The following is a 22,287-nucleotide window of genomic DNA, read 5'->3' as shown; positions in this document are numbered from 1 at the left end:
CAGCTGAGAGTCTCACGGTTCAGCACATACAGTATATCAGCGGGACCTTGATACATTGAGTCGGAGCTTCCTCTGATGACATTCCCTTATGTCAAGTCGAACAAAAGCGTAAATTATGGAAACCCTTACACTTAAAATAAGATATTTAAACTGTACTTAGTAGAGAACAAAGGGATTTGAGGCTCTGCACTGTGGCTTTACTAGTGAGTGAGTGTTGGCTCAGTGTGAAGATCCTCATTATACACAAGGTTAGACTACAGAGCAGAATACACAGTGAGTGTGGGATGTGAGCATGTCCCAATGTTCCATCAAAGATTATAAATCACATCCGTATATGGAGGCACAAAGGTGTGGAAAACACAATCATTAAATATGTATCTGTTGGAAATCCATTCAGTTTGAAATCAAAGACTTTGAAAAGGGAGAAAAAAAAAAGTGGGTTTTTTTGTTATGTTTTTTTTTAAGTAACACAAGCGTGGCTGCACAGTCTGATTCATTTAATCTGGCCCTCCTGCAGGGAGCATGTTCCCCAGAGACACCGTCTGGGTTTGTTGGCTAATTGGGATGATTTAACCAGAGAAGTCTGTATGGGGGAAAGAGTCTGCCTTGCTGGAAGGAAACCAAACATTTACATGCTCATTATCATCGTCAGCGCTCTAAAAAAAAACAAAACGTGGCCATCACAGGGTTATGGAAGTGTTGCTTGAGACCAGCGCACATCTCTGACAGGTTCTTTCACCAATCAATGTCCACATCAGTTTTTATTTAAAGCTTTACAATACTTTCTACGAGTATTTCTTGTTGATATTTTGTACAGCATAATTAAATTCAACCATATCCATGCTGGGAATTAGAGAACAAAAATAACAAAGAATTAGCGGGTTCCCCAAGGATCAGCTTTTTGCAAGCTTACAGAGAGAGCTTTAACACAGTAGTGAGATAAGGGGACACTAAAATTCATCTTGTGTTTATTGTGAGTGACATTTACATGCTACGCAGTCTTTTAAAGCACAGTGCTACACACCTTTAAGGACAAACTGGACATTCAACAGCAGCTTTAAAACACATCACAGAAACAATGTCTATAGACTGATCATAAACCGCAATCCAATAATTACAACAATAATCTATTAATACCTGGCTAAGTGGCTATACTGTAAATATGAATATGTACGTTTTGCAACAACAACAAAAATGAAACAGACAAGCCAACATTTTCTATAGTTAATAAAAATATATATATATGATATATGTAACAATTGCAAGATTATGACCTCATTGCTATGCATCCTGCAAACAGCAATGTGTGTTTTTCACTCCTCCCAAAACAAATGGACTTTTACGACAGGAGACGGTGGAAAACTACCACTTTTGTCCACAGAGGCATCAAAATCAACGAAAATGCAAAGTTCCGTGTAGGGGCTTTAAATAATAACACTCGAGCGAGTTCATTCACTGCAGCAACGTCCTGAAGGCTACAACTATATGAAGCTTTTTTCAAAAAGAAAAGGGCTGAAGGCAACAAGGTGAATCTGGAGGAGCTGGAGGAGGGGAAACGTCTCCTGTTGATGTAACAGCTGATGAGTCAGGACGTGAGAACGAGCTCAGGCGGCTGAAGAAGACGGCTCTTCTGCTGGGTCTGAAACACCACTTATAAAACAAGCATTTCCAGAGCATGATTTTAAGCTGTCGAGACAGACCAACAATTGTTAGCAATTATAACAATTACAGAGATAGGACAAAAGAAAGATTGAAAGAGCAACAAGGGCGCAACAGAGGAAGGGACGATGGAAGATAAATGTTTATTATATTATGTTAAACTGCAATATGTGATGAATAGCACCATAATGCTGACTGATCACAATGCTGACACATCTGTTATTGCATTGAACAGTGGCTGTAGCTGGCATCCTGTGTCTGTGCTGTGTTGTGTGACTCAGTCCTGATAGAATAATGAGCACAATTCAGCCCCTACAGGATGGAATTGTGCATTAATGATTTGCTTTTGTTTAATCTCCCATTGTTTGGTTTGTTGGTTAAATCTATGTATAAAATAAATTATACAAAATAGATGTTAATTATCTACTCATCGTGATAAATATTTGATATTTGATTTTGGCTGGAAAAAGCTGATTGCATCTCTGAAGTCAGCGGGACAGGAGAGAGGAGGAAGATACAGGAGAGGTGAGGAAGAAGAGAGCATCACAGACTGAACACATACACAGTTAACACAGCTTATCCTTCTTCATCACACCGTGGACCAAGGAACTATGAGACGGAGGATCAATTTTAACTGAACAAAGCAATGGCAACATACAGTCTAGGCTATGGCTGCTTCATCAATGTCGAGTCTCTTACTTTACCCTCGGGTTTTCCCCTGCTGCTGAGAATAAATATAATAATAACATTAAATGAGAACTCAGACTGTACTGACTTCTTTTATAATCATGCTGTAAATCTCAGCCTACGGCCCTGACCGGGGACTCAGAGACTTATTGTCATTTCACTCCGAAATATAAGTTTAAAATAAGGAAAATTATGTACAAGATAAAGGGACAAACGACTAAATTGATATTTTAATGAAAAGTCTTAATCTGCTGATTAGTAAAACATTTTCCTCCAACCCCCAAAATGGGGGACTCAGCCTTTTGACCTGTTGAAATAAGACACATCTTGTATTCTGTCTCTGAACTTATCTCAGGTAACTGATTCTTGGAAGAGACCTTTTTGTGCAGTAAATGATCCACAATCCACTGGGAGCTAAACTGGAAGCAAAAAGAAAAAGTGCAAGAACATGCAGGTAGCGAACTGACATGTATATCCAGATAAACTAACACAACATGAACCAGTGCTGTGGATGTAAAGGTAATGTTATGTTGAGTTGGCAATGCAATAAATGAGTAAGATCATGTTAACAGATGTTGATGGACCACCATTTAATCTTCTGCTATATCTACACATATATATTTATGTATATTTGCATAGTGTCCTGGTTCACACTCGAACACCCTTTTACTGCCAGCTCTAGTAAAAACAAAAATGGCAGTATTTAATGTTCAGGAAACCCTGGTAGAATTCTGACGGAGCCAACGTATTTACCTGGTGTTCTCTTTAAAATGTAAAACTCATTAGATTAGACGCTTTTGTTTTCCTGCCAACACGGCTTATAGAACATTTCCCATCACTTCAAATATTTACATCCTTGCCCTACTGTGGTGAGACCATTTTTATACTTTATCTACTAAACTAACATTTCCTTGCAAGCAATATATTATAACAAATAAAATAAAGATTACACACACACACAAAAACAAACTCTTTTCAAAACTTTTCGGGATATTCTTATTTGCATTTTTTAAAAACTTGTCTCAGTGAATTTTGGATTTAGTCTCTGAAACAGACATTTCACTTCCTTAAAAGGCCGAGCCGGAGAGAGAAGCATTACTCCTAATGCCATCACGTTAGAGCAATCATATGTGATCAATACCCTTCTAATCCCCATCACTACAGACAAAGTAATCAGCCCCCTCAGCCAGATGGTGGCATTTAATAACAAAAGAATCTCTCCCTCAGATCCAGTGGGATGGATTATAGCTCACCACAAATCCATCACATGCATCTGTTTCAGCTGTGTCCGTTTGCAGCACGTTCATTTTTATACAAAAGTTTCTTTTATTTCTCTTTTCTTTACCTTCACAAAAGATTGAGGACAAAAAAAGAGATTCCTCAAGCAGCGTATCCATTTCACGAGTCCTGTCAGTCAGTACAGCTGTTGCTGCTTTATTCTTTGTCAAATGTTAGATTCTACCTTTTTCACGACACACATCAATAGTAGTCTCATGTGCTAAACACTTAATACACGTTTCCTTTTGTATTTACTTTTATCATTTATTACATAAAAATAATAATGTGACATTATCACTGTACTACAGGGTTTGTTATTGATGTAGGACTTAGGTATGTTTACTGTATTGTTTTCTCTTTTTTATAAAGTTTACCCGACAGTCACACTTGTCAGTTGAATGCTTGAGTAAATGCACTTAGATGCCAACTGTTGATCAGATGGGTGTCTCTGCAGCTTGTGCCTGACACACTGAGCAGGGCTGCCAGCTCTGTGCGGAGGACGCTATGCTTCCCTCCCTCCAGATGGGCGAGAGGCTCTCGATAGCAACAAACTCTGACCCTGAGAGCAATCTTGGCACGCCACTTCGTCGTGTTGAGCAAAACGCGGATGATTTGTCCCTCAGAAGAGCAAAACATCTACTATTTGCATTGAGTGGCTGGACGATGGCCAGGCAGAGTAAATGTGATGTGGCCGTGGAGGGGGCAGCTGGAGGCTCGGATGAATTGGACTGAATGGGAGGCTGGGCTCTGATGATGATAGCACATGGGATAACAAGGCAGCTCGCTACACTCAGACAGACTGGCGGTGGATAGCGATCTCTGTGGTGCTCAGCCAAAACATAATGATAATACCGTTTGAGAACAGAAAGCAAGGCGAGTGAATACATTAATTATCAGAAAGAAAATCGGACTTTCCTTTCAACCCAGTAAAGTTTAGCTTGTTTTTCTCTAAAAACAACCGTTGTTTATAAAGTATCAGCGGCTGGCTAAATACAGTAACTGACTCCTCATAATGAGTCACGTGTTTGTGTAGGAGAGGGACATCTAACAGGGTACTGACTAATAAACATGGTGTTTGTCAGTGCAAGTTAAATAATCAATGCTTACAAGTCCACATTGTAATTGCCTCCCTAATAACCAAATTCAGCTGAGGAAACAATCTTATCAGGGACATTATGTCGCTGTAGTAGAGCTTTCAATCAATGCATCTTAAACCTCTGACCTCAAACTTTTAATTTCTTTAAGATTTCAACATTGACAATTCAACTTTATCTGCTGACGACAACATAATGTGAAAAAAACACTGCGAATTTACATTCTCTAATGTGCTGTCTAGACAGCTTAGGGGAAGTTTAGCCTTTAAGCATCTACAACAAGTGGATATGGTTTGGGAAGGATTTTTCTAATGCTAATAAGAAATCAACATTACTGTAACTTATGGTATCCGTCAATCCAACTTAACCTCCTCCCTACACTATTTTTTGTATATCATATTTGGGATTTGAACATATGATGAATGCTGTTATTTTTGTAGGACAGTCTTGCTTGCATGTATTTCTTTATTCTTTCTTAGTGGAGCTTGATGAGTGAAATTAATTTTATGCATATGATTCTGCAAAATTCAATATGAAAGTAAGTTAATGAAACAACTATAACTTAATTTTAACTTTGTGAGCTGTGATTTGACAGATCATTACAATTTGACATTAAGGGGGAAAAAAGCCCAATAATCAATATAGCCTGTATATGTATAGCATTTTTTTAAAACAGTGTAACAAATTAAAAACATGTACCTTTCACTTTCACACATTTTTTCATGGTAAGACAAAAATCTGCATCAGAAATTACACCAAGATTTCTTGGGTATTGCTTGGTGTGTTATTTTTTTTCAAGGAGGGAAGTTTACTAAGAAACGGACAAATATTTTTTGCGACCAACGTTTATGACCTCAGACTTGTCATCACTGAATTTTTAAAGGTTTTGGGACAGCCAGAACAGATTATTTGGTTGCTTATGTTCATTTGAAATGACACATATATAAACACATAATTCTGTATCAGCTGGCTGAGAGGAAATATGTATTGTGGAAATAGCAGTGGGCCAAAGATGGAGCCTTGAGGAACACTATAATTAAAATGAAGGAGCCGGCATCTGCTTTGAGAACAGAGAGGATTCTGTTCAGTATTACCATAGTAACTTTATGGCAGCTCCCATATGACCCATCCAGTTGTCTAGACAATGGACATCGCATCATTGTCAGGTAGTTGATTATCCTGTCTGCGAAAATAAACCACATCTATGATTCTACTTTGTAAAACTAGCTATATTAATTGTGTCATGGTAAAAATGATTTTCTACATTTTAAACTACAATCTGTTCGCTTCAGCTCTGTAATGACACTGGGTGGTTATCAGCAGCTTGTAGTCCACAGCAACACAAACCTTAACACTGATCTGGTGTTTTTCATTTTATTTCTAAAGGAAGTAAATGGCAGTTGACACTGACTTGAAAGCTGCTGTTCATTTCAGCTAAAGGAAGGGTAACTGTTAGTTGTGTTATTGTTATTTCATAGTCGGGTGAATCTGAAGAGTATTCGGCTGTTGTGTCTGACTGGGATACAATCATTGTGAATGGCAGCTGAACTGTGACAGTCACTGTCTGGTTGAGTCGGTGAGAAAAGCGATAATGAGGAAACACCTTAATGAAAAATAAGAAAAGCTGATCTATTTAACTGACAGTTACAGTCCCTTTAATTAATCAAGGTTCAAAATACTGTCAGGAAAGAAATTACGAGAGTGAAGGCAAGAAATGCTCAGATACATATTTTGTTCACGGACACATTGAATTGGTTTTTAATTTATTGAAACTGGCCTGTTTTCATCAGGACTGCCTCTCACTTCTGTTGTTGTTCCCTTGATTATGACTGAATGTGTCATTACAGAAAGTTGAGAGGTAAAATGTGTGCTGAATTACTTTATATATACACCATTTAAGATCGTGTCAAGAAACTCATTCTCAGATGTTAGAAATCCTTCTGAAGGCTATGCACATGATGCATTGAAGTCACAATGGTTGCTCCATTGAAACAGTAATGTATAGAAACCACCAGTCTGCCCTGTATGTTACGAACAACAATCAACGTTGATGGCATTGATATAAGCCACGTGTGTCTTGTTAAAAGGAAGAAGAAGGAATGTGCTGTAAATGGTAAATAAGATTCGCAGTCCCTGCTGAAATCAACAATCACCAGTAGAACCAGAATGATTACAGGCATATTGTTTTAAGAGACTTGAAAATGTCCTCCTTTGTCCTCCTTCATTTTTAAACAACCATTAAATAATGTTAAATAACAAAGAGTGTGTATAAAGTGACATGTATGTTGTGATTCGGCTGTATACAAATAAAACTGAATTGAATATGTATGTTGGACCAAACCACATTTTAAGACTAAAGCAAAGAAATATTGACACTTACTTTGATTACACTTAATAACAAGGTTTTATGAATGAGTTCCCAACAGATCACATGTAAACGTGGACTGATCAGTGAATCACTTTAGTTTTTCTTTTGCATCAATGCAATTTTTTTAATTTTATTTTTCTCATGCAACATCAAACACCGGCTCCCCAAGTCCATTGTCAAAAAGGTTTTTGTTCCCTACCTTCACATTTGACCCATATAAGTGTACTAGCAGTAAATGTGCCAGACCTTTGTTGTCATGGTAACAATAATACGACCTATAGGAGAGTATTGGCTGCAGGCAGACCTTTATCACCATTGTAACAATAATAAGGTAGGGTCATGGTTAGGTGAGGTTTAGGGGCAAAACTACTTAAGGTTTTGGATTAGATCATGATCTGGGTTAAAATATGTATTTTCTTTACGTTAGCGGACCTTTACCATCATGGTTAGAATATTAAACACACAAATAAGGTAGTGGACCAATCATGGATTGATTAAGAAAAAAAAAAAACCACTCTTTCCAGGTGTCACACAGAAAATGAACAGCAGTCTCCTGTTTGACAGTCCTGTGTTTTGTCAACACTTCCATCCACGTACAGTGACTCTGTACACTCTGTTACAAGTGTTACAAACACTTACATTTAGCTCCCTTTAAATGTATATTTATCAAGTATACTTAAATGTCAATGCCACCCTTGGACGTATCCAAGTAACAAAAAGTTTGCAGGAGAAGTGTGTATGTGCTGCTGTGTGGCTCACCACATGCTTGTGTTGTGTGTATATCTGTAATTAGTCCATAATTACCAGCTAGGGTGTTTGACAGGAGAAAAGGTGGGTCTGAGAGACCTTTATCAGCAGGGCATCTGCAAACGAGACAGCTTCACAATTAACTAGTGTCTTCTTCATCCCAGCTCCGCCAAGTACTGCAGGATTTACATCGCCTTTTTCTTTTCTTTTTTTTTTTTTTTACAAGGCTTTGAAACAAGTCAACAGGCAGAAAATCTCAATTAACTCTCTCAGCCGCCGTAATCGTCCCACATAAAGCCCGTCAACTCTGACCTGCTGTTAAATCAAGACACCTGCAGTTCTTCTCATTAGAAATAAGAACAAAACAGGTTTCTTTGGACGGCAGGTCTGGTTCGTCAACATGAAGAACAAAAACTTTACAATTTCATTAAGAGCTGTAGGGTTCCAGTTCAGATCAATGTAAGCTCTGCTGGACAATGACTCAGCGAATGAACTATTGGAGTTATTAAGTCAGTGAGGACCTCTATGCTGCTGACCTTTGAGTGTGTGAAGAACTGCAGAGAAAAATGTGTGGGGGCTTTGGAAAGTGGCCTCAATTTTTGGACTGATAGTGAGTTAGCGGTTTGATTGCGACAGTGGCTGAGGGGTTGTATGACAAATAGTTGTATGACATTCAAAAAAGGGGGGGAGCAAGAAGGAGAAGAACATTACCTGGATCCTTGCTCACCTTCTCATAGCTGGTTAATGGAGGTTATGCCTGTTGGAATTAGTCTAAATCCCACTTCAGCGTGCCTAAAGGAACATTTTAGTTAAACTCCCGGCATCATTCTGTGTTAAGAGTACAGAGGCATTTGCGTTTGTAGAACTACCTGCAACATATATCCACTAAGAGCTCCTCTCTGAGCAGCATTTGTTAGTAGGAGGGAAATGTGAATTTTCAAAGCTCGACTCCCACATGAACGGGGGATGATTTATTCTCTTTGTCTGCTCAGCCCGACAGATACTGGGAGGGGACAGTATCTAGGAGTCTTCAAGGAAGAGAGATTCCTTTTGTGACTTTATCATAGATTTACCAAAAAGTGTGACGCCATGTTCCGGAGGTAGCACATTTGTTCTGTTTGCTTTATCTGCATTTCAGATGTGGCATCTTTTGTTCTACAGAGGAAGGGCAGATGGATTGATCTGCCAAGAGGGAGAAAAGAGGGAACTCAATGCAAAGTCCCTCAGCTGTTAGAGAAACAGATCCTTTCCTTCCATGAATAGAGAAGAATACATTTGTGGGAAGGTTATTGAGGAATGGGCATTTCTTTGATACCAATGCTCGTACGCATTATAGCACCTGGCATTCATATACTGTACAAATATGCAGGTCTTAGTTCAAATCCATACACACAGGAAGTTAGCATGCCGTGGATACAGGATTTTACACCTTGTCCGTAGCATAGTACATTTTGGAATTCCATTCAAGTGACTGATGTACATGCTGAAAACGTTTAGAAATCAATATTTGAAATCGCTTTAAACTTTTTCTACACAAGTATGTGTTCATCCATACAGATTGGTTTATGTTCTCTCAAGGATAAAGTTCTTCATTCTAAACACCAGTGTGAAAATGTAGTAATTAAACCCAAACGGATATAAACCAACAAACCTACAACCTGGGATTTCTTGCATTTCACTGAACACGAAGTTGTAGGAGTGGAATTTTGGCCTTTTTAACTGTAATTTCTGAGAGAGTTGCCAAAATGTAGATTTGAGCTGATACAAAAATGTTGATACACACATCTGAATCATCCTCAGTTAATTCTTACAGACTTCCGTGTTTTCCCTCTTATTTGTTCTAGCAGTGGGGGCCAACCCAACCCCACCTAAATTATGAATAAACTAATACATAGACAAATAAATAAATAATAAAATCAATAGTGATGTCATTATTTCGACGCTCTCCACATCAATGCACCAAGACTTGTGTTGTGAAAACCTCAGTCGGGTGGCCTTGCTGGCACTGCATCCAGGCGCATTAACAAGAGACTTGGCTCCTCTGCTCTTTTCTAATCACTCACACATACAATATTTATGTTCCTGGCTAAACGGGTCATCAGATCTTCTGCAACAATGAAGTTAAAACACTGTTACGTCATAATCTGCAGGAAGAACTTTTCTCCTGGCTGTGTGTGTGTGTGTGTGCGTGTCTGCCCGTCTCTGTCGCTCTTCACACAAACAAAAATGATCTCATTTATTTAGTTATTAATTGATGGTGTTGGGCCATGAATCGTTGCTGATGTCCTGGCTCTGCAAAATGTAGGACTTGTTTTTATCAAAATGTTTAAATACGTCTCAAACTCTAGAGCGAATCAAACAACCACAAAGTAAAGTTCATTGCTGTGCTCAGGTCAGTGGGGAGGTGAGGAGGGAGGACATGCAGCAGGGTGATAGAGCACTGCACAAGGATACGGGATTCATAATGTGCATCTGCCCTGATCCTGAAGCAGCGGCTGCAATCATTTTGCGTGTAGGAGAAACCCTGGACTTGCTATGTAAGTACGATCTTAGAGCCCAAAGTGCAGACACATGACAAAGGGAGGTATACCGGTGCAGTGAAGATAATTTAATGTGAACTACTGCACTGAGTGAAGTGCACACCTCTGCCAAGGCCCATCAGTCCCCTGAAATTCAAACCACGTAGATATATATTTAGATCAGTGTAAGGAGTTCAGTCGGTAAACACGTAGACATTTTAGCGAATGATCACGAGCTTGCAATAGCATCTTAAATGATTCTTCAAAAACACAATAATCCAAACTTGCCATCCTTCTATTTTGCAGTGTTCCATATAAACATGAAATCAGGGCTCAAAGGTGAAATGTCACCGGCTAAGCCGTAATGAACACTTCAGCATCTGCGGCCCTCGATGTGGTAAATAGGGTTTTTAGTTTATTGCCGCTGCTCCCTGCTGCTCTTGATGGCTCGGAGGACAGAGCTGTTTCAGGGTTTATTCTCAGCGCTCCCTGCGTCAACGTGGCCACAGCTGTAGGAGAGCTGTCTGAGATGGTGAACGTGTGATTCTGTGTTCATGGAGAGAGGGGGGGGGGGAGATAATCCCTGCAGTACTTCATACCCCTGCAGGGAGAGATGGATCAACCAGCATGACACACATCATCTCCAGCTCTCCCTTTCTGTCGCATTTCCCATCAGCCACTATGGTCTGATGTCCTCACTCTCTCCAAGGGTGAGAGGAACAAATCAGTGTGTAACTCACTACTCTCTCCAGTAGTTCTGTGTTCTTAGTGAACATAAAAAGTTACTATATTGTGTTTTCTGAGATTAAGTCACAAATCTAGATTTATGATTTATCAGAAACAACAAAACAGACATTTCAGAGGCTGTCAACACATCTACAGGTATTTCAAATGGGGTTTGTCCTTTTCTCATTAGTAACCTATATTTCCGTGATCTTCAGGATCACCTAATGTTTACCTCATGTTTGCCTGCTGAACTCTCTGCCAGCCACACTCCCTCAGCTCACATCACTCCTCTCCACCAGTCTTTAGCTCCACTCAGCCCCCTGCCTCGTCCATCTGCTCCCCGGCCCCTTCTCCTGTCTGATGGGCAGTCCTCCGACACAACCTCTGTTCTCTCTTTCTCCTCGGCCATCCCCTGCCAGAAATCTCATCTCAGTCAATCCTCATGTCACTTGGATCACACCGAGGATTTTTTTTTTTACATTTGAAAACGTAGTCACCAGTTACTTCAATTGTATTGGATTTGGCTGCAACCCCAGAAACTCCAAAAGTGTTTTGTGGACTCAAACACTTCACCCACCCCTCTTTCGGCAAAGTGGTGAGTAGATAATGACTGAACTATCCCTTTAATGTTGGAAATACTGAGGTATTCCGCACATTATTACTATTAAAAATGTTTTTTCTTGCAATAAATCTTGTACTCCATGGTATTATGCCCACTCTCATCCTAGATAAAATGCCACTGAATTTGTATTGTATCTTGTGAATATGGGCTTATAGCACCGTAACCCCCAGCTAGGGGTGGAGGGCGCTATCTGGCACTGAAAAAAAGCAATGCTGAAGAAGCAGGAGTAGATGAAAAAGAAGTGCATTTTATTCACAAAAAGGTTCGACAACAGAAAGACAAAAATATCCCTGGGAAATGCAAAATAAACCTAAATCATACTAGAGAAAGAAAAAGAGCACAAAACTAGAAAACATCTGCAGCCTCACCACAAGCTGCCAACTTAGGCAAGTAGAAGGTGAGCCAAACAGAAAGACAAAGAGAAACCACACTCAAGACAAGACCAAGTTTGGACTCTGTGTTCCTGCTGACCTCCCAATTCAACCTATCTGCACACATACAGCAGATCAATGCAATAGGTTGACTCAATGGGATCTAATGCAGCCACTTCCCCCATTCTCTGTCACCTTGAGTCTGCCCAGCCCCTCCTCTCTCAGAGACCTGATCCTACTCACCTGCTGTCACTCTCCCTGATCCACCTGCTGATCTGACCCCATGCACATATCTGGAAAAACATCAGACAGAGCAACATCACAGACATCACAGAAGAAACTGTCAACACATACCTGCTGTGAAATAATACAACACACAACTCAAAACCAGATTATCTACAGATTCTAATTGATCATCAAAATAATAATAATAATCAAATGACCAAATGTTTTAATATAGGGAGACAGGGCAGAGTGGAAAAGGGGGAGAAAGCACCTTTTCACAGGGCTATACAAATACAATTTGATTGACAGATAGTATCTAGACAATCATATACACTCTTTTTTCACAATGTCCCGACTTTCCAGGAACACGGAACAGATCCAGAATGTGTTGGCAAGTCTTTTTAAAGCAGCGGTCTTAACAAGAACTTGTGCCCGGTAGTGGCACTTGAAAGGTATTATATCAAGATTTGGGGGTCATTTTTATCATAATTGTTACTTCCTTTTTTGGATATCAAATCAGAGTCAGCCAAATTGTTCAAACTATTTCCTCAATACTTCTTCTTAATTGTAGATTTGGCAAGATAATTAACTGTCTTGAGATTTGAATGATTAAGAGTTTGTAAAACAGCAAAAGACCACACACAAATCATAGAGCTTTGGTCAATGCTTACCTTCTTGGAAACTGCAGATACAATCTGCTAATAAAAACAAGTAACAAGATATACATTGTCAAATTGTCACATTTTACTTTGGAATGGGTTTAGTTGAATGGACCCTTTTAAGTCAAATCATTTCAAAATAAAGCATCAATAAATAAATATTCGATGTAAACATTAAAATGTGATTTTTTTTTTTCCCCCCCCCATAAGAATGATTGTGAATCTAATGAAGTTGTTGAATGGCAACAGAAAGCCTCACCTGAGGAGTTCCAGCAGCAGAGCTGGGAGCGGAGCGGGATGAGTGGAGTGTGGAGCAGCAGCAGCCTCCAGCAGGGCTCAGTGCATGCTCGAGTACTCGTGGACTTTTCTCCTGCAGGGTTTCCCACCAGCTCAGGGGTCATTGACTCCACAGCATTGACTGCAGCACTTTCCACAGTACATTGGCCAGCTCCACTCCAGTACACCCGCTCTCCTCTGTGCAGTACACACACACACTGACACACACACACACACACACACTACATGACTTACATTCATTTTTTTCCAACCTGAAATATAACTACTACTTCACTAAACCCCAACCATAACCTTAAAACCTGTCTTCATTGTAATTTAATGATTTATATTATAGGGATTGGTCCCCAACACATTTACCCTCCTACCCCCTCTCCAAAAGAGGTGAAACTGCTTTAAGGTCAGTGTAGTGTCCCTAACAAAGTGCTCTGTGAATGAATGTTTACTACAGCTTCAGCACAGCACATCTGTTTAGCAGAACTGAAATTAGTTGGAGGTGGAAATGTGTTTCTATATCAAGGAAACAATTTAGGAGCATATCCACATAACCTCTGATGGCTCTCTGATGGGTGGCTGTGGTTCCAGGGGTGGAGCCAACCCCATCCGCTGACCGCATTCTCCCCATTACACATGTCCAAGTGTCCTCGGGCAAGATAATGAGCCCCAGATTGCCCCTGACGGCTGTGCCGGCAGTGTGTGAGTGTTTTGTGATAGAGAAGATGCTGCACATATATATATGACATGTATAAAAGTGTGTGAATGAGAAAACTGTATTGTAAAGAGTTTTGAGTGCTCATCAAGAGTGCTTTATTATACAGACCCTTAGTTAATAAATATAGGTCCTTTGTATCCAACAGCCACAGGAACAAACCCAAACAACCTCTAAGCAGCAAGGTTAACTTCAGCCTAAGAACACACAGACAGTGTTCGACAGGTCATGAGACTTGAGGTGATGAAATAACAACCCCCAGTTCCATAGAGCAGCTTCAGTACAGTCTCCATATATTTGGTTAAGTCCAGCAAAACCATTCTCAGGTCTCACATTCATCGTGATGGTTGATGGAAGCTAAAGGGAGCATGAGTGAGCACAGCTCTGTCCAGTGAGTAAATCTGCAAAGATGAGTGAGGAACCCCGGAGAGCTCAGTGGGAAGGTTGAGAGTGTTGAGATGACGGGTGAGGTAATTAACAAGCCGTGGTGGAAGCAGCGTTGGATATGTAAGGCTAAAGCTACCGACAACTTTCAAGGAAGAGCGGAATTCCTCAGAAACTGTCTCAATGTCCGAAGTGCTATTTGAAACTGAACGAATAAAGCTCCTTTGTGTTTAAATGGGGATAACGCATATAACAACTGTGAGATTTAACATCCAAGGTACGTTAACAAAAAACTATACTGATACATTCTCTTACAATTTCAGTGCCTTACAATATCAGGCCAAGAGTGTAAATATTCATTTCCCCCCTTATTTAAGTCAATTCACTGGCTCTCCCTCTGTACAAATGGGCCATCGCCGAGTGGTCCATTTTCCTGGTGAGGTAACCACTTCCATTAGTGTTCATCAGCCTCACCTACCGAGGGACCACTTTACTGACATCTGCTTGATTCTGGCCTCCACACGCTATAAGGTAAAACATGTCCCTGTGTAGAGCGAAGCAGAGAGAGACCCTCTTGGCTCTGTGGCTCCACGGAAGAGTGCCATGGCTCCATGAGTATTAATTGATGGCTTTTGGGCCACATCAGGGTATTAGTGGTTAAAATGTTTTTCCTCCAGTCCTGCGGTGCCATGGACTATCATTTGGGTGCACTGATGATCTGTTTCCTAATAATTGTATTCTCCTGTAACACAAGGCCACACATCAGTCAGTCATTGTCATTTAGATTCTGTTTTATGCTGAATATGGTCACATTGGGAAGAGAACACGAATGCAAATCTTAAAATGTATATCCAAACTGTGTGTTGCAAGTTGTGCCTTCACAGTTTCCCTGTGTAATAAGGGATTATTACCCACATCCATCTGTACTCATTTTCAGTTTTATCTTCCAATGAAATTTGGTTAAAATAGTTACAAGTGGATAAACTCTCGGCTTGTTTACAAGTCCTTAACCAATCTGAATTTTAGCAAAGCCGCGGTTTTTCCAGGATTATGCAATTACTTTTGTATTTAAAACGTTACCAATTACGCCCCCAAAAATGGCAAAACCCAACTGACAATATCCTTTATCTTTACCCGTGGTCAATTCCTCCTCCTCCGACTACACCTTGGTTACGAAGATGATGGTCTAATAACCATCATCAAAACAAACACAAAATATATATATTAAGTGTAGTTGCACTTATATGGCACTTACATGTAGCACTTTGTAGTTTGGCTTTTTTGAAGCTAATGTAGTTACATGATTCTTGTTGTTCTGGGTTTGTACCCTCATGGTTGAATGCACTTATTGTAAGCTGCTCTGGATAAAAGCGTCAGCTAAATGAAATGGAATGACGAGAAGCAGTTTTTTACAATGCAAAAAGACCCGAGCTGAGCTCTGTCATCCAAAAATACTGTAGGCTTACATACGTACATATTAACATACATTTCAATAATTGTCCTTGTTTAGTTTACAAAACTCACATCTTATTCTAGTATTGTATAAATTAAAATGAAGGGGAAATAAAAAAGAAACACACAAAAATACAAAATAAATACCACCAATAAAGAGCTTTTTGAATTCCCCCCAAGCCAATTTTGAAAACAGAGTCCTAACCGAAGAGTTCTGGTTATTTGCTTCATAATCCAGCATCGTTTTCTCTGTTATCCCTCCTCTTTGTTTTCCTATCTCCTAACTTCCCCTGTCTCACCACATTTCTATGTCCCCCTGTCCCTCCAGCCCAGGGTTTTGGCCTGGTGTTTTCTCCCGTGAAACCTTTGACAGGCATGATATTTGGCGCTGTGCTACTTCTTCCATGGCTGGTAGCAGTGGGCATCCCTCCAGCACCCGCCCCACAGAGCAGGCCTGCCCGTCTGCCTGCCTGCCTGCCTGGAGAAATGAAATTTGGGAAGACATGATGGCACAGTCATCCTCCCTCCGCCCACAGGCTGATTGTATTAGCCGAGGATAAACTCGATTTGGTTCTTTTCTATGGCCATCGGAGAGGAATTGATTTGGCTTTAGCCTAACTGGCTCAGCCACATGTCCTCAGCCAACAGGGGTAATTTCTGAGGAGGGACCTTGGTGGGATGATGACAGTGGTGCTGGTGGTAGAGGTGGCTTGAAGAGCAGTTTAACCAGCAAGCAGTGTGCCAATATTATTGTGTCTCAAAGTGATGATTTGACAGACAGTCGAGTTCAGCTGGATCACACTTTAATAGATGCAGTCGAGGAGTGGATCTTCTGAGGAAGACATTTCTTTCATAAGGCTGCATTCTCATACAAATGCATAAAGAGGCCAACTGACTCCTACACTTTCACTCACTTTTGCTGCCCTCAAAATACAGAACATAATACAAAGTATGTGTTTACTGACTATAAATGCAGTAAGTCTGTCCAGTATTGTCCTGAACAGTTGAATATTTGGAAAATAGGACACAAAGCAACAGTCAGGAGAGCAGGTGTAGATATACAATATTTTCTAAAAGTTCACGGCAAAGCAGTTCAACGCAGGCTAATCCAAAAACCAGGCAACCAAACCAAGAGTCCATGCATTGGCGCTTTGCTCCTTTCTCCATGCCGACATCAAAACACAAAACACAAGACACTAAAGAGGTTTTGAGACCTGACCTCTGGAGGAATCTCCGGAGAATTGGGTCCAGACTTTCTCCAGAGGTTTCCTTTCACACATGAACAACGCAGCAGGAGATTCTCTGCTCAGACGCGTTCACAACAGCACTACATCCTCCAGAGGAATCAGGTGAGGGGGTGGTGCAGCACGTAACGTATTAAAACTGCTGTGGATATCACGTTTTTGTTTACAGCACATCGACCCTGTGTCGGCCCTAATCAACAAAAGCTCTCTTGACCTCTTCGTCTGTGTCTTCTACTTGTGTGGCTCCCTTTCTTTTTCATCCCGAGATGTTTATTTTGCTTTTTTGTGTCTGTTGCATGTGAGAACTGTCATCCACTCCCCCACTCGCTCGCAGGGAATCCTGCGGAGGATCTCCTGCTGGGTTCTCCGCTCCTCCGGACTTTTTGCGGACTATATTGCGCCAGATGGAGAAAGTCTGCAGTAAGTCCGGGAGCTCTCAATCTGCTTTCACACATACAGCCCCTCCAGAGAAAGTAGTAAAGCCAGACCTGGAAATGCAATGACGTGAAATTTTTTTTACAAAAAGAGGAAACGCAGAATGAATGAAATAACGGAACGCTACATTTTGTGTCTCTTTATCAATGTCAAGCTACATACATGTTTGCACCACTTAGACAAGAGTCATAACCTATTTACAGTCCATGGTCATAACTAATAAGAGAGCTGATTAACCACTTTAGAAATGTACAAAAATCTTGTAATGTTAAAGAAGGGTGAAAACAATTCCTGGATGCACCCTTGGTTCTGCCTTGGCCCATACCCTTCCACCAAGTTTGAAATAAATCTGATGAGTAGTGTTTGCATAATCCTGCTAACACCCACACCAACAACACACAAACAGAAATACAAACTTAAGCTCCTTGGCTGAGTTGAGTATTCATTCAGCTCAACACATACGAATGAAGGACGTTTCCCTTTATTTAAATACACAGTTGTAATACATGTTTGTTTTGTTATACATCAAAAATGCACCAGCCATCGCTGCTGTGATGAAATGCAAACTTGTGCTGAGGAACACACACGACTGTGATAGACATTGACATTTTGACTCGATGGATCTTTGATCAAAGCCTTGTCCGAAGCGTGTGACAAAGTCATTCTCCCTGGCAGGAGGCTTCAAAGAGGTCCTCAGCCAGAAGGACGGGTCACAGTGGGTTTAGTCTACCAACAAACCTGGTTTTCTTTTTTTTTACCTTGGACTGAAAATAACTTGCCTGACCAATAACATTGGTACAGGCAGTTGTCCTGCATCCCTCCTTGACCTTGAATCTAACCCCTGCCAGCTCAGCATGCTATAGATTACAATCACTCCAAGGCCAGAACACAGTTCACTGATATTGATAAAAATTCTGAATGTCTTTTCCATCCTAAAAGACTTTTATTGTGGAGAATGAACTTTCAGTGTAAAAACTGCACATCATCACTGACATTATTAACAGGCAGGACCAACCTGCCTGTTGAAAATGATATACAAATTCTATGGGAAGATCCATCACCTACCACCCACACAGAAACTGAATGTTTAAAGTGTTACACATAAATATTTCAATATTTCAGGGCTGAACTCACAATGTGGTGCACACAGAGTTTTAAAAGGGTTTTAGGGAGGGTGACAAATGTAATGTTCAACCTGGTTGCTGAGGGTCTGGAATTCGTGTTTTGGGTGTGAAGGGCTGAGGTTTGGGCTGAGCAGCTGTTTCCAGACTGCAGGGAATCGATTAGGCAGGGAGGTGGGTGGTTGGAGGAACTGGGAAGGGCGGATAGATGAAGACAATTTATAATTGTAAAACAACATCTTGAAGGTGTTTTTGAGGCTCATACAAATAAAGACCCTCACTGAGACCTTTTTATTGTTTTTTTTATATTTTTTTTCCAGTGTCACATTATTATTTTGGTGCATAAAAATGATACATTTACATCTGCATTTAAAAAAAATTAATTTTGCCATATCTATCACCGTCCAGACCCCCTGCCCTGTGAAAATATTTTTTTCTTTGAAGGGGGGGGGGGGGGGGCTGTTTTTTTTTTCTACTGTAGTCGAGGGTTAAGGACAGAGGATGTCACTATAAAACCAAATTTCATCGTTGCTCGCAAAAATGAAAAAAACACTGAGCAGGTTTTCTCTTCCAGGATTGGCTAATCTGAGATGTTGTTTCCAACCTGGTAAATCTCATGAAGATGGTGAATACAATGTTGTTATCATGCACCAAAATGACCACGTTAGACTATAGCTGCCTTTGCAGTTTTTTCTTGGCTTTTCAACTCTTTGACCGACTCAAAAACGTGGGAGACAGCAGACCTAATCACAGATTTAACCAATTTCTAATATTATAATCGTCAGATCGCACAGTAGATGAATAGGTCAGAACGTGAGACCACACACTTTCCATTTGTAGGAAACGATTTCACAGTGGAGATTCCAGAGACTTGCATGATTCTCTTCTGTGTTTTTAAGGCATTTTGCAAAAAAACGTTTAGGTGCATTACTGCCACCTTCTGAAATGGAGTGTGGAAAACTTGCATGATTAAATGTGACTTCAGAAGAAATACAAACATGCACCGACATCGTCAGCTGGCGGCACGTGTGTTCTGTTTTGTAGCAAAAAAGAAAGAAAAAAGAAAACTATGAATGTAGTCACGGCTGAGAAGGTGGAATTGACTTATACATTTTGCAGCAAGAGCTGGAGGTGAGTTGGAAATTGTTGTCGTTTCCAGTCGTAGCTGTACAAGTACGCAACATCCGCTTGGTGATGATTCCCGGTCAGCTTGCCCTCATTGGCTTTCTGTCAGAGCCGATTATCGTAATAATCAAACATGTTTGATCAGAGGAAGCTCCGACTCAATCAGTAGCATGAAGAGTATTTTGTGAACCCCCTCACACTTCAGGATTATTTGGGCAGATAATCAACACTGACTCATTCACTTGGGGTGAATCCAGTCAAAATTGTACCAGATTATTCTCTAGTGTGCAGAAGCCCTTAGGTGGTTATAGAGTCATTAATTCTTGCTGTGTCCGGACTGAGAGACATGATAGACTACACGTTGCTCCCTGACCAATAACAATTTGCCATCTTGTTATGTGCATGAAAGGACGCGCATGCAACTGACTTCCGGGGACAATAATAGAGACAAACATGATGTCTGAAGCTGACATCATGTTTGTGTGGTGTGACACAAGCTGCCTCATGGTCGTCAAAGCCTAAAAGCCTTGCCCCTGTTTCACAGTTACTCCTTCGCAGTCCTCGGTAGTGTCACCCGCAGTGCCTATTTGACTGTTTCTAAACCCAGCTGCCCTACATCTTGTAGGTTAGGCTTTAGTCAGGCTATAGTCAGGCTGGTACTATGTAGTCTGACCAAAGCATACCACAAATGTTCTGTACTCAATTCTGTGAGTGGCAGGTGATGAGACAAACATTGTTATAACCAACCCCTTGACTCCCTGCACAAGCTGTGAGCTACGGCTCGGCTTCAGCTGCTGAAATTCCTCCAGCAGCCGCGAGTTTTGACATTTAAAAAAAAGGAGGAAAAAGCAGACAGCAAATTGTTCCTGTGTGAGTATCCCTCCCGAGAAGCAGACAAACTTTAACTTATTGCCTTTATTATAAATCAGTGATGAGAGACCACAGGCGCAGTCTGACATTTTGATGGAGACGTCTTGTATGTGATAACATGCAAATTCAAATGACGCCGCTGAGGCAACAGCACAGCTCATATATGTCTCCCTCTCTCTCTCTCTCCCTCTCTCTCTCTCTCTGTTCCTTCTCTCCACTGCTCTCTCTTAAGGGCAATGATGCATGATGCTATCTATTACACTGCTCTGGGTGTATTTGCATTCCTGGTCAGTAGCCAGCATTTTTAATAACATCACAATAGATGATGTTCTGCTGCCTGTTTGAGGGGTTACATTAAAAAGTAAGCAGATGTCCCCTTTGGTGACAGCGAATGGAGAGGAGGGGGATCAGCTGAATTTCGATGATGTCTTTATTCATTTGGTGGGGGTCGGAGATGGGGGTCTGTCTTCATTTGGTGGAGATGAGGTAGTGTGGCTGAGGTCCTATCTGTAAACGGCACCTGGATCCTCCACTATGTGCTTTATTCAGTACACACCACGTCTACTGCACATCTGTCCGTCCTAAAAGAACAACCCCTTTTCATTTGCTCCTCCTGAGGCTTCTTCTTTTTTTGGAGGGGGGGGTCTTTATCCAATTTGCGAGTCTGAGGACAGATAATGTTGTTTATAGTGTTGAGCCCCCTTAGGGCAAATTTGTGATATTGTGCTACATAGAACAAACATTTACCTCGCATTGGTTGTACAGCTACAACTTGAACATGAAGATACTGTAGTGGAGCGTTCAGCTAAAAAAATGATTCTTTTGGTGTTAGTGGAGAGAGCTAAAAGGTGATCGAACATCATATTTACATTGATCAAGTCGACTGTTTGCTGTCCTGGCTCCTAAATGGTGGAACGAGCTCCCCAATGACATCAGGACAGCAGACAGTCTGTACATCTCCCGCCGCAAACTAAAAACACATCTCTTCCGACTATACCTTGAATAAAAAAATTTAACAAAAAATTTGTAGCACACAGTAACAATTTGCAATCTGCAATTTAAATGTCAAAACTCGCGGCTGCTGGAGGAATTTCAGCAGCTGAAGCCGAGCCGTAGCTCACAGCTTGTGCAGGGAGTCAAGGGGTTGGTTATAACAATGTTTGTCTCATTACCTGCCACTCACAGAATTGAGTACAGAACATTTGTGTGATGCTGGGGTCAGACTACCAGCCTGACTGTAGCCTGACTTAAGCCCAACCTACAAGATGTAGGGCAGCTGGGTTTAGAAACAGTCAAATGGGCATTGCGCTTCCCCACTACTGTAGGTTTTAACACAATCTGGGGTAGGTTGTGACAATTTAAGTGAAGAATTGAAAATATGAGACCACACCACAACATACAACATAAATATTTCCTTTCTTTTTCTTTTGTCAAAGTATTTTTAGAACAAACTGTTCACAATTAGGTCTGCTGATTATCCATGGTACATTTTGCAGAGCATATTTTAAGGTATGGTGACATCACTCTTCCTATTCCATCCTATGCATATTTGCTCCAGTTCATGCTTGTATGTGTTTCTGTATTTGAAGCGTTTTTTGTATTTGGAGACTCTGAGGGACTCATAGGCCAGAGCTCACACTTCTTCAAATTACACTTAGTGGATGTATTCAGTCACCCAATAGAAACATTCATTCACTG

Source organism: Hippoglossus hippoglossus, chromosome 20 (genome assembly GCF_009819705.1).
Source record: "Hippoglossus hippoglossus isolate fHipHip1 chromosome 20, fHipHip1.pri, whole genome shotgun sequence".
Lineage (NCBI taxonomy): Eukaryota > Metazoa > Chordata > Actinopteri > Pleuronectiformes > Pleuronectidae > Hippoglossus > Hippoglossus hippoglossus.
Note: the sequence above shows the minus strand (reverse complement) of the source record.